The sequence below is a fragment of the Schistocerca americana genome, chromosome 1 (assembly GCF_021461395.2).
Source record: "Schistocerca americana isolate TAMUIC-IGC-003095 chromosome 1, iqSchAmer2.1, whole genome shotgun sequence".
NCBI classification, from domain to species: Eukaryota; Metazoa; Arthropoda; class Insecta; order Orthoptera; family Acrididae; genus Schistocerca; species Schistocerca americana.
Window position 1 is genome coordinate 710,875,601 of NC_060119.1, and position 11,618 is coordinate 710,887,218.

General features: G+C 44.5%; 1 non-coding gene across 1 annotated transcript; it reads right to left on the minus strand.

Moving 5' to 3' along the window:
• Nucleotides 1-1,190: 1,190 nt before the first annotated feature.
• Nucleotides 1,191-1,263, minus strand: Trnaa-agc. The gene has a single exon. It is a non-coding gene; the product is annotated as a tRNA-Ala (tRNA).
• Nucleotides 1,264-11,618: the final 10,355 nt, after the last annotated feature.

Genomic DNA, 11,618 nt, shown 5'->3' on the forward strand with positions numbered 1-11,618 from the left:
AACAGCTTTTTATTTTTTTGTAGGGCATGGAGAGATGCTGATGCCTTGTCGGACATTGCAGTTACGTGCTCAGTCCTTACGGAGAAGTTTCAACTTTCTTGTAACAAAAATGACTTACATGGTATAATTTCATGTTCGATGCAACGCTTCAGAAACTTGAACGACTAAATGCCATGGGTGAAAAAAATATTTTAACAATCACCAAAAGCTTATTATTACGACACTGAAATATATATACATATGACATGACATCACTTTGGGGATGATCTGAAAATTATATTATTCTTTAAGAATCAAGCCAGTCAGGATCGCTAGGAATTCTTTTTATAACTATGACCGGTTTCGACAGATCTAAACTGTCATCATCGAATCTTGTAACATTATTAGTTGTACATGGCGTGTTACAATACTGAAAGTCACATAGTGATGGTGCGTCAAATAAAACGTGGCAGGGAACATCAGAATGTCACAAACAAAATAATACGTAACACATGGCATCAGCACAACATACTGTGCGTTTTAATTGTGTGTTATTTTATTTGTGACATGCTAATGCTGCCTGCCGCGTTTTATTTGACGCATCATCACTATCTGACGTTCAGTAGTGTAACAAGCATGTACAACTAACAATGTTACACGATCCGTTGAAGAGAGTGTAAATCTGTAGGAACCGGTCCTAGTAATAAAGAGAATTGCTAGCCATCTTTACTAACCTGAGCCTTCAAGAATAATTAATGTATCACAGCGACGTTTAGTGTTCAGTATAACCTTCAGAAAAAATAGCCGAACTGTTTAATATCGCCCAACTTCCCCTTGTTTCTAAGCAGGAAAGACTGACACATACCTCACTCGCGAAACTGAACGTGAAAAAATTAAACGGTATACGTTAGTTGATACACATCGAACAAATATTGTGAACCCTCAAACGAAAGACGAGTTCGATTTGATTCATTTCATGCTAAAAATGGTTCAAATGGCTCTGAGCACTATGCGACTCAACTACTGAGGTCATCAGTCGCCTAGAACTTACAATTGCATGCCTCGGATACTGCTGCGTTAGAAGCAAGCTGGATCAGCGGAATCTGTTACACTTTTCAGTTTTAAGGACCAGCAAGATAAGGTCCCACATTTTGGCACTGAAGCGAGACGAAAAATCCTCGGTGGTACTGACTTGAGCCAAAATGTAATCCTGGAGGCGCCGGGTATCGATCCCGGTACCTCTCACATGCTAAGCGAGCGCTCTACCATCTGAGCTACGCCCCCAGACGGTAATCTCGTTTCGTGGATACTGTACGGGTTGACGTTATTAGGCGACCTGGTTCGCGGCGCAGAGATGGCGCACGCGGCCAGCAACAGGTTCCGCCACCGCCGCGTAGTGCGCCCACCACGAGGCCCACGGGCCACAAGTTGTGACGTAACTAGCTCGAGGAAGCCCGGCCCTCATGAACTCCTGTAGTACGAGTGGGTGTTTCATTTCTGGCGCAAGTGACAGCGCTCTGTATACAGCTGTTCAAACTAATGCTGTTGGTAAGACACGGACATACCGATATCTTTTCCAAAAGGTATCGATATAACAGCGACCTTCTTTCACCGATATATCGATATCGAAATGGCAGTGCCGACTGCCGGTATTTTTGTTTTATTTTATTTTATTTTTTCGCGGTTTTCAGTAACTATTTGAGATTGTTCTTTTCGAACTACAGTAGAACATAATTTTACTTTCCATATGCGAAGAAGTATTTCTAGTTTTTGAGCCTTCATCACGACCAGTCTTTCTCCTTGACTGCCTGAAGCAAGTATAGGTGGCACAAAGAAGAAGTTCGATTGCACTGTGGGGAGTGGCGAGGGGGGGGGGGGCGGTGTGAATGGGATAACAAGATTTATTTCCGATATAGGGTAATAGCACACCAGTTGCGTTAGCAAATAATTTTTGACTCAACTAGTGTGCAGTTTCTTTACATCGGCATTCTTTGAAAACAGTTGCTGAAAAGGATGACCATAATGTAAACGATGAGACTGGCTTTTGCCGGGGGCAGAGATGTTTTAGGGGATATGTGACACTCGGCGCTGCCAACAGAAACTGCAACGTTTGACTTCACCAGGCAATTTTGACACTACGGTTGCTAGTTCGCCGGTGTTTGCAGAAATGAAAAAAGAGAAGGGTCGACATGAAATGTTCCAGACAAATCCGATAATGTGACGAAAACCATTTACATGCAGTTTCCACTGTTAGCGAAGCGGTTACCGCCAAGCATGATAGTGCATCGTTTTTCCTTCAGTTCCTTCTCTAAGGGGGATAAGCAGGTTGCTAGCTTGTTGATGTACAGAATATCTAATAATACATCAGTACTTTAATATACGGCTCTAAAACTGGCAGTAGGCCTATACCGGATGATTCACGAAGATGTGCAAATATTTTAATATGCTATTCTGCAGTACAAGTAAAACTAGAGAAAAAAGTTCATATAAACATAGATCAGCAAATGTTTAGTTTCAAAGTTACGGCTGATACCAGATTTTGCCTGAAGTTTAACAACTTCGCTAACATGACGCCATCGCAAAACTGTACGAGGTTAATGTAAAGCACGATTTCCATTTATTTTGTTGTTAGTGATCTGGCGAATCTAATAAAACGTGTCCCTCACTTGTATCTGCAGCAGTTTTCTAGAACACACAGAAAAACAAATATTGTTATACAAGTAAATTTGTTTATTTTCCATTAAGAAAGTACAAACGTTATGTTATTGTTGGCAACCGTTAGTGAGTTGTTTCAGTCGTTTCCTGACTTTGAAAGGAGTTAGTTTTCTGTATTGTTCAGTGAAAGAACATAGTAACTGTTGTAGTTTGTAGATTATTTATGAAATAGGGATGCCTTTCAAATTTACGACAGAGGAATACGCCGATATGGTGTTTATTTATGGGAAGTGTGATGGTAAAGCTACAGCTGCAGTTAACGAATATCGCGTACGTTATCCAGCTCGGAGGATTCCGAATGCACGAACCATTAGTGGAGTGTTTAGAATATTACGGGAGACAGGTTCTCTACCTAGCGGCCGGCCGGAATGGCCGCGCGGTTCTAGGCGCTACAGTCTGGAACCGAGCGACCACTACGGTCGCAGGTTCGAATCCTGCCTCGGGAATGGATGTGTGTGATGTCCTTGGATTAGTTAGGTTCAATTAGTTCTAAGTTCTAGGCGACTGATGACCTCAGAAGTTAAGTCGCATAGTGCTCAGAGCCATTTGAGCCATTTTTCTACCTAGCATTCATAATAAGTACGAGCGCTAGATCGTGAAGACGATGATGATATTATGGATGCTGTTCAACGTACACGACGTATCTCTCAACGATTGGGCATTTCACAATCTAAGGTATGGCTACACTGAAGTACAATAATCTGTATCCTTAGCATTAACAAAAAGTCCACCATTTTCAGATACTGCAGATAGTCTGGGACATGTTTTATTAGGTTCACCAGAACAATAACAACAAAGTAAATGGAAATCATGCTTCACTTTAACCTCATACAGTATTGCGATGGCTTCGTATTAGCGAAGTTGCTAACTTTCAGGCAAAATATTTTATTAGTCCTAACTCTGTAACATAACAATTGTGGACCTATGTTTATATGAATTTTTGTCTTTATTTTTACTTGTAGAATAACGTATTAAGATATTTGCAGAACTTCGTGAATCACCCCCTGTATTTGCAATGTGCAGCCGCAACTTTTTTTGGCCGGTACGTCGATATTTTTTCCGGCTTCATATCGAGATATATATATAAATATCGACGTATATATATACACTCCTGGAAATTGAAATAAGAACACCGTGAATTCATTGTCCCAGGAAAAGGAAACTTTACTGACACATTCCTGGGGTCAGATACATCACATGATCACACTGACAGAACCACAGCCACATAGACACAGGCAACAGAGCATGCACAATGTCGGCACTAGTACAGTGTATATCCACCTTTCGCAGCAACGCAGGCTGCTATTCTCCCATGGAGACGATCGTAGAGATGCTGGATGTAGTCCTGTGGAACGGCTTGCCATGCCATTTCCACCTGGCGCCTCAGTTGGACCAGCGTTCGTGCTGGACGTGCAGACCGCGTGAGACGACGCTTCATCCAGTCCCAAACATGCTCAATGGGAGACAGATCCGGAGATCTTGCTGGCCAGGGTAGTTGACTTACACCTTCTAGAGCACGTTGGGTGGCACGGGATACATGCGGACGTGCATTGTCCTGTTGGAACAGCAAGTTCCCTTGCCGGTCTAGGAATGGTAGAACGATGGGTTCGATGACGGTTTGGATGTACCGTGCACTATTCAGTGTCCCCTCGACGATCACCAGTGGTGTACGGCCAGTGTAGGAGATCGCTCCCCACACCATGATGCCGGGTGTTGGCCCTGTGTGCCTCGGTCGTATGCAGTCCTGATTGTGGCGCTCACCTGCACGGCGCCAAACACGCATACGACCATCATTGGCACCAAGGCAGAAGCGACTCTCATCGCTGAAGACGACACGTCTCCATTCGTCCCTCCATTCACGCCTGTCGCGACACCACTGGAGGCGGGCTGCACGATGTTGGGGCGTGAGCGGAAGACGGCCTAACGGTGTGCGGGACCGTAGCCCAGCTTCATGGAGACGGTTGCGAATGGTCCTCGCCGATACCCCAGGAGCAACAGTGTCCCTAATTTGCTGGGAAGTGGCGGTGCGGTCCCCTACGGCACTGCGTAGGATCCTACGGTCTTGGCGTGCACACGTGCGTCGCTGCGGTCCGGTCCCTGGTCGGCGGGCACGTGCACCTTCCGCCGACCACTGGCGACAACATCGATGTACTGTGGAGACCTCACGCCCCACGTGTTGAGCAATTCGGCGGTACGTCCACCCGGCCTCCTGCATGCCCACTATACGCCCTCGCTCAAAGTCCGTCAACTGCACATACGGTTCACGTCCACGCTGTCGAGGCATGCTACCAGTGTTAAAGACTGCGATGGAGCTCCGTATGCCACGGCAAACTGGCTGACACTGACGGCGGCGGTGCACAAATGCTGCGCAGCTAGCGCCATTCGACGGCCAACACCGCGGTTTCTGGTGTGTCCGCTGTGCCGTGCGTGTGATCATTGCTTGTACAGCCCTTTCGCAGTGTCCGGAGCAAGTATGGTGGGTCTGACACACCGGTGTCAATGTGTTCTTTTTTCCATTTCCAGGAGTGTATATATATTCTCGCGGTGTATCGAGAGCCTGTAATGAAATTTTTTTAAATATCTATATATCTGATTCCTGATATTTTTAACAATATCGACAACCCCAGTTCAAATGTACTGCCAACCTTACATTACATCTACACCTACACTTCGCATACAATCCCGCGGGGTGTGACGGAGGATCCTACATCTACATTTATACTCCGCAAGCCACCCAATGGTATGTGGCGGAGGGCACTTTGTGTGCCGCTGTTATTACTTCTGTGGTGTCACCGCCAGACACCACACTTGCTAGGTGGTAGCCTTTAAATCGGCCGCTGTCCGTTAGTATACGTCGGACCCGCGTGTCACCACTATCAGTGATTGCAGACCGAGCGCCGCCACACGGCAGGTCTAGACTTCCTAGCACTCGCCCCAGTTGTACAACCGACTTTGCTAGCGATGGTTCACTGACAAATTACGCTCTCATTTGCCGAGACGATAGTTAGCATAGCCTTCAGCTACGTCATTTGCTACGACCTAGCAAGGCGCCATTACCAGTTACTATTGATACTGTGCATAATGTACCGTCAAGAGCGACGTTCACCATTTATGGATTAAAGTTAAGTATTCCACCAGCTACGTCCGTTTTTTCTAGATTCTAATTTCCTTGTCCTGTTCCAGACCTCACGCCAGCCTGCGTGAGCTAAAACGCGTGCCTTTCCGCCTCCTCCTAGTAACACGGTGTTGGCTCTCCTGCCAACCACAACAACCTCCCTTTCCTGTTCCAGTCGCTTATGGTTCGCGGGAAGAACGACTGCCGGAAAGCCTCCGTGCGCGCTCGAATCTCTCTAATTTTACATTCGTGATCTCCTCGGGAGGTATAAGTAGGGGGAAGTAATATATTCGATACCTCATCCAGAAACGCACCCTCTCGAAACCTGGACAGCAGGCTACACCACGATGCAGAGCGCCTCTCTTGCAGAGTCTGCCACTTGAGTTTGCCAAACATCTCCGTAACGCTATCACGCTTACCAAATAACCCTGTGACGAAACGCGTCGCTCTTCTTTGGATCTTCTCTATTTCCTCTGTCAACCCGACGTGGTACGGATCCCACACTGATGAGCAATACTCAAGTATAGGTCGAACGAGTGTTTTGTAAGCCACCTCCTTTGTTGGTGGACTACATTTTCTAAGGACTCTCCCAATGAATCTCAACCTGTCACTCGCCTTACCAACAATTAATTTTATATGATCATTCCACTTCAAATCGTTCCGTACTCATACTCCTAGATATTTTACAGTAGTAACTGCTACCAGTGTTTGTTCCGCTATCATATAATCATACAATAAAAGATCCTTCTTTCTATGTATTCGCAATACATTACATTTGTCTATGTTAAGGGTCAGTTGCCACTCCCTGCACCAAGTAACTATCCGCTGCAGATCTTCCTGCATTTCGCTGCAATTTTCTAGTGCTGCAGCTTCTCTGTATACTGCAGCATAATCCACGAAAAGACGCATGGAACTTCCGACACTGTCTACTAGGTGATTTATATATATTGTGAAAAGGAATGGTCCCATAACACTTTCCTGTGGCACGCCAGAGGCTACTTTAACGTCTGTAGACGTCTCTCCATTGATAACAACATGCTGTGTTCTGTCTGCTAAAAACTCTTCAATCCAGCCACACAGCTGGTCTGATATTCCGTAGGCTCTTACTTTGTTTATCAGGCAACAGTGCGGAACTGTATCGAACGGCCGGCCGGTGTGGCCGTGCGGTTCTAGGAGATTCAGTCTGGAACTGCGTGACCGCCACGGTCGCAGATTCGAATCCTGCCTCGGGCATGGATGTGTGTGATGTCCTTAGGTTAGCTAGGTTTAAGTAGTTTTAAGTTCTAGGGGACTGATGACCTCAGAAGTTAAGTCCCATAGTGCTCAGAGCCATTTGAAGCAACCAAAACCTCTCAGACAAACAGAAGCTAAACGATGTTAAAGTTAGCGTAAGGAGGGCTATGCATGATACGGCTAGAACCGCTCCGCCACCCCGGCTGGCAGAGGTTTTGGCTGGGTTTAAATTTGCAGTGAAGCTTCCTTTGCTTTCGTAGTGGTTTCCTAACTTCGTTATTGAACCACGCTGGGCTTTTTCCGTCCCTCACCTGTCTAAAACGCATTTTACGATTTCCTTGAACTTTTTCCATAAACATTCAAAATTGTCAGTGTCGGAACAGAAATTTTCGTTTTGATCTGTTAGATAGTCTGAAATCTGCCTCCTATTACTCTTGCTAAACAGATAAACCCTCCTCCCTTTTTTTATATTCTTATTTCCTTCCATATTCAGGGATGCTGCAACGGCCTTATGATCACTGATTCCCTGTTCTGCGCTTACAGAGTCGAAAAGTTCGGGTCTGTTTGTTATCAGTAGGTCCAAGATGTTATCTCCACGAGACGGTTCTCTATTTAATTGCTCGAGGTAATTTTCGGATAGTGCACTCAGTATAATGTCACTCGATGCTCTGTCCCTACCAACCGTCCTAAACATCTGAGTGTCTCCTTTATGTACCACTGAGTGAGCTGGTGGGGTACCTTCTGGCTGACAATACCCGCGGGCAAGCAGTGCGGGCACTCACGGGCGCCCACGCCCGGAACAGTGCGTTTGGCCATCCTTGGCGCAGTACTTGGATGGGCTTGCCAGCCTGACTGGTTATCATTCCAGTCAGTTAACGACGCACGTTCCCGGACTGACTGTACCTGCTGTCAACAACAGATTCGACTCGGTTCGTTAGTCTACAGCAGAACCGGAAAACCGCAGGAAGTTAGGTGAGAGAACACAAGAAAGAAAATTCCCACAAAGGCAAAAATATACCAGAAAGACTGGCCTCCGCAACATAGCCGGAAATGTCTTAAAGAAACAGCATTCCCCGCATTTACACGTTCGTTTAGCCAAAGCTTAGACTTGTGCTGGCAGTAGTAATATTTAACGAAATACTGTATGATCAGCGCATACTTCGATATTATACAGTGCACGTTATGACAGTGCAGATGTTGTGAAAGGTTGTTACTGTTACAGTTTTTAAATGAGTTGCAGTTTTTAAACGAGTTACATCTCATATTCTTAAAAGAATGCGTTTAAAACGTTATATTTCCCAGGACACAATTTCTTGGATATACAAACCCTAGTATGCTAAGCCGATGCACTAAGCTCTGCTGTAAAAAAATTATTACTATTATTAAAACATTCTGTGTATTTTATAGAATAAAATGTGAGCAAGGAGAGGAAATTAAGTAATGGTCTACCACGAGGCTCCGTCTTAGCCCCCCTTATTAATCAACACATATATCTCCGATCTCCCCAGTACCAGGTGACCAAAGTTCTGCTACGAGTACGGTATCGCTCTTGCTTGTAGAACCAAAGATTTCAGACAAGTGGAGACAATTCTCAGCACAAGATCTAGCCGTTACGAACTCCTATATTTAGAAAGTAGCGACTTAAACGCAGTGCAAGTAAAAGTGAAGTATGTATACCCCATCTGAGCAACAACGGAGCTCAGAGTGAAACATAACGGAAACACACTTTGCCGTATCAAGTGCCCTACGTACCTCTGTGTCACCCTTGACCGCTCCCTTTCATATAAAAAAAACATATTGAAAATGCCGCTGCCAAGATAAAAACTCGTAACAATACTATTCATAAATTGCGTGGAATGACATGAGGAACTTTAGCAGACACTTTGGGCACATCATCCATTGCGCTGGTCTTCTCAGCAGCCGAGCATTGTGGCGCAGTGTGGCTAAACAGCTGCCACACCAACTTGGTCGACGTCCAGTTCAACCACACTATGCGGTTAATAACTGGGGCAACCGAACCAATATTCGTTTATTTGCTTACTCTGCTGAGTAACATCTATCCACTAGCAATCCGTAAAAGCGAGGCCTTACTTAGGGAATACCGCAAGCTACAGGAGAATCTGGAATTACCCTTACAGGAAGACATACCAAATATACGACGAAATAGACTCCGTCCAAGAAATCCACCGTTAAGGCAAGCCGAACAGCTAGATGCCACTAATATCGAGGTGTTGACCTGTGGGGTCTGAAATGTCAACTTACTGAAAATCGTGTAGTGCGTGAGTGGTTCCAAAGTATAACTGTGATACTGCTGGCACAGAACTCGACAGGAAACTATGGGTCAAACTGAACACAGCTCGCACTAAGCGTGGTCGATGTGTACGCTCACTTTACAAATGGGGTGGTACAGAGCCCCAGTTATGGGGCGGGGGGGGGGGGGGGGGGGGGCTCCGAATCAGACAACCTAGCACCTTAGAGATGAATGTCCCTTGTGCTCCTATCAGGGGAGTTGGAGCGACCTCATGAAAGCTGACGATACAGCTTTTATATGGATTAGGAACTGAGATATTGATATTTATTTAATTTTATATGTAGTTTTCTCTTTCTATACTTATGTTATATACATATACTAATGTTATGTACCTGTATTTTTTACACTGCATGTGAGCCATACGAATAAATAATAAAATATATTTTATTGCTATTAAAACCGTAGGTATCTGTGGTAGGTTCAAAGTGAGGGTGGGGTGTACTGCAGAGACAAAGTAGAGACAATAAAAAATTGTGGCCCTTCCCCCACAACCGCCTAGAATGCGATACGCGCCTGCTCAGGTTCTTGAGGAGTAATATTGCTTCTCCTATTCTTTGGCGAATTCACGTAATAAAGCGCCATCCATAAGATCTGAGCGATGCGTAAAGGGCGTGATTACGGCAGGCGACTTAATTAGCCCAGAGTCAGCGAAGGGAACATTAATCGAGGCGACCTGGATCGACTTTCTGCACTCACAAAAGAGTTCTGAGGAATACCACCAGCCTGCTTTGATGTACGACAGAAGGTTAAAGAGTCACAACTCCTATTCCACTGGTAGCAGTCTTGTAGCTACACGATTGCTGTCAGGCAGATGCACCGTCTTAATTTCGTTCATCATAATCAATGTTTTTGGAAAGCCTGCAGCTGTATAATGTTTCATTACTTAAATCATAGTTGCGTGGTCGTACCACTGAAGCGGAACTACACAGAGAGTAAACGAGTAGTCTCCACTGAACATGCAACCGGTTCCTTCTAACGCACTTAGAATCTCAGAAAAATTCAGTTTCTAGAAAGGTGTTTGTTCGGGAGTCACTCGTAGGAAATCAGCACTTCGGTGTCCGGAACCAGTCATTCAAAGCAAACACTCCAGGTTCGACAATGTCTGAATACCAGACGCCCACTGTTGTATAAGAATTCAGGGGTACGTTAGAACGTGTATTACATGAACAATGACGACCAAGGACGTTTCTTCACACTAAGTTTACATGGTTTGATGTTTGAATAGTATCAGACCATTTATTAGCATGTAAATCAATGTCGTCTGACACGAATTAGAAGCTATAGTTTTGTAAATTGTCTTATAGCTTCCACGTAATAAAACAGATACTGCAATGAGGAATGTGATACCTTGTTTCCTGATTGCCTCATAACTGATTTCTCTTCCCTTTTCCTAAACTTTTTGCTTGCTAGAGCGACGTGGCTTAGATTGACTATTAGAAAAACTTGCTCGGGGCAGTAAAGTTAGTCCTTAAATTGTAATGGTTAGAGAGGGCTTGGACAACATGTTTTTCCTAGGCGCACCATAATTTTGTTTATAGTATGCGGTTTTCTGAGATTAAAACTCACAAAACTATTGCTTTCGAGGGATCATTGATTGAAAATAGGCATAAATTCATCCTCTATCCGGCGTTGTTGTGAGTAAATAGATGGATCATACCTCATAAGCATGCTTCTCATTTAAGGAAGTGAAATCGGCGTACAGTAAGGTAGAGAAAAGCCGTGGGAACTGCCTCTTGTAATAAATACTTCCCCCGTTAAGACACCCACCGTTTCATTATGAGAGACCCCAACATGAAGTTTAAACCATATTAAATTCTTATCTTGATGCTTAACGTCGGCAGTCCGTATTACATGCTAAACATCTATTACCTTCTTATTTTGTTTGGCGCCATTTGCTGCCACATCCGTACTCGTATTTTTAATGCACTTCTACTGTCTGGTACGACTAAAATTTTTGAATATTTCGATACCCCGTATTTTATATCTGCATTGGTTTCCAGGTAGCTACTGTTCCACCACGTAACAAGAGACTGTCGTCGATTAGTGACATCCCTCTCGGCAAAGAAAAATACACTTGTCTGCCAAAATCGAAGCACTAACAATCCTCATCCTTGCCTGTAAACGTAACTGCATTTTGATGATAGCTCCGTATAATAAAAAGTCAAGTTTCTCATCCATACGAATCACTTACGTCTTAATGAGATAAACAGCTGTCGAAAATGAGCAACCAGCATGTTCTGCGTCCTGCAAGAAGCCAAAAATTCG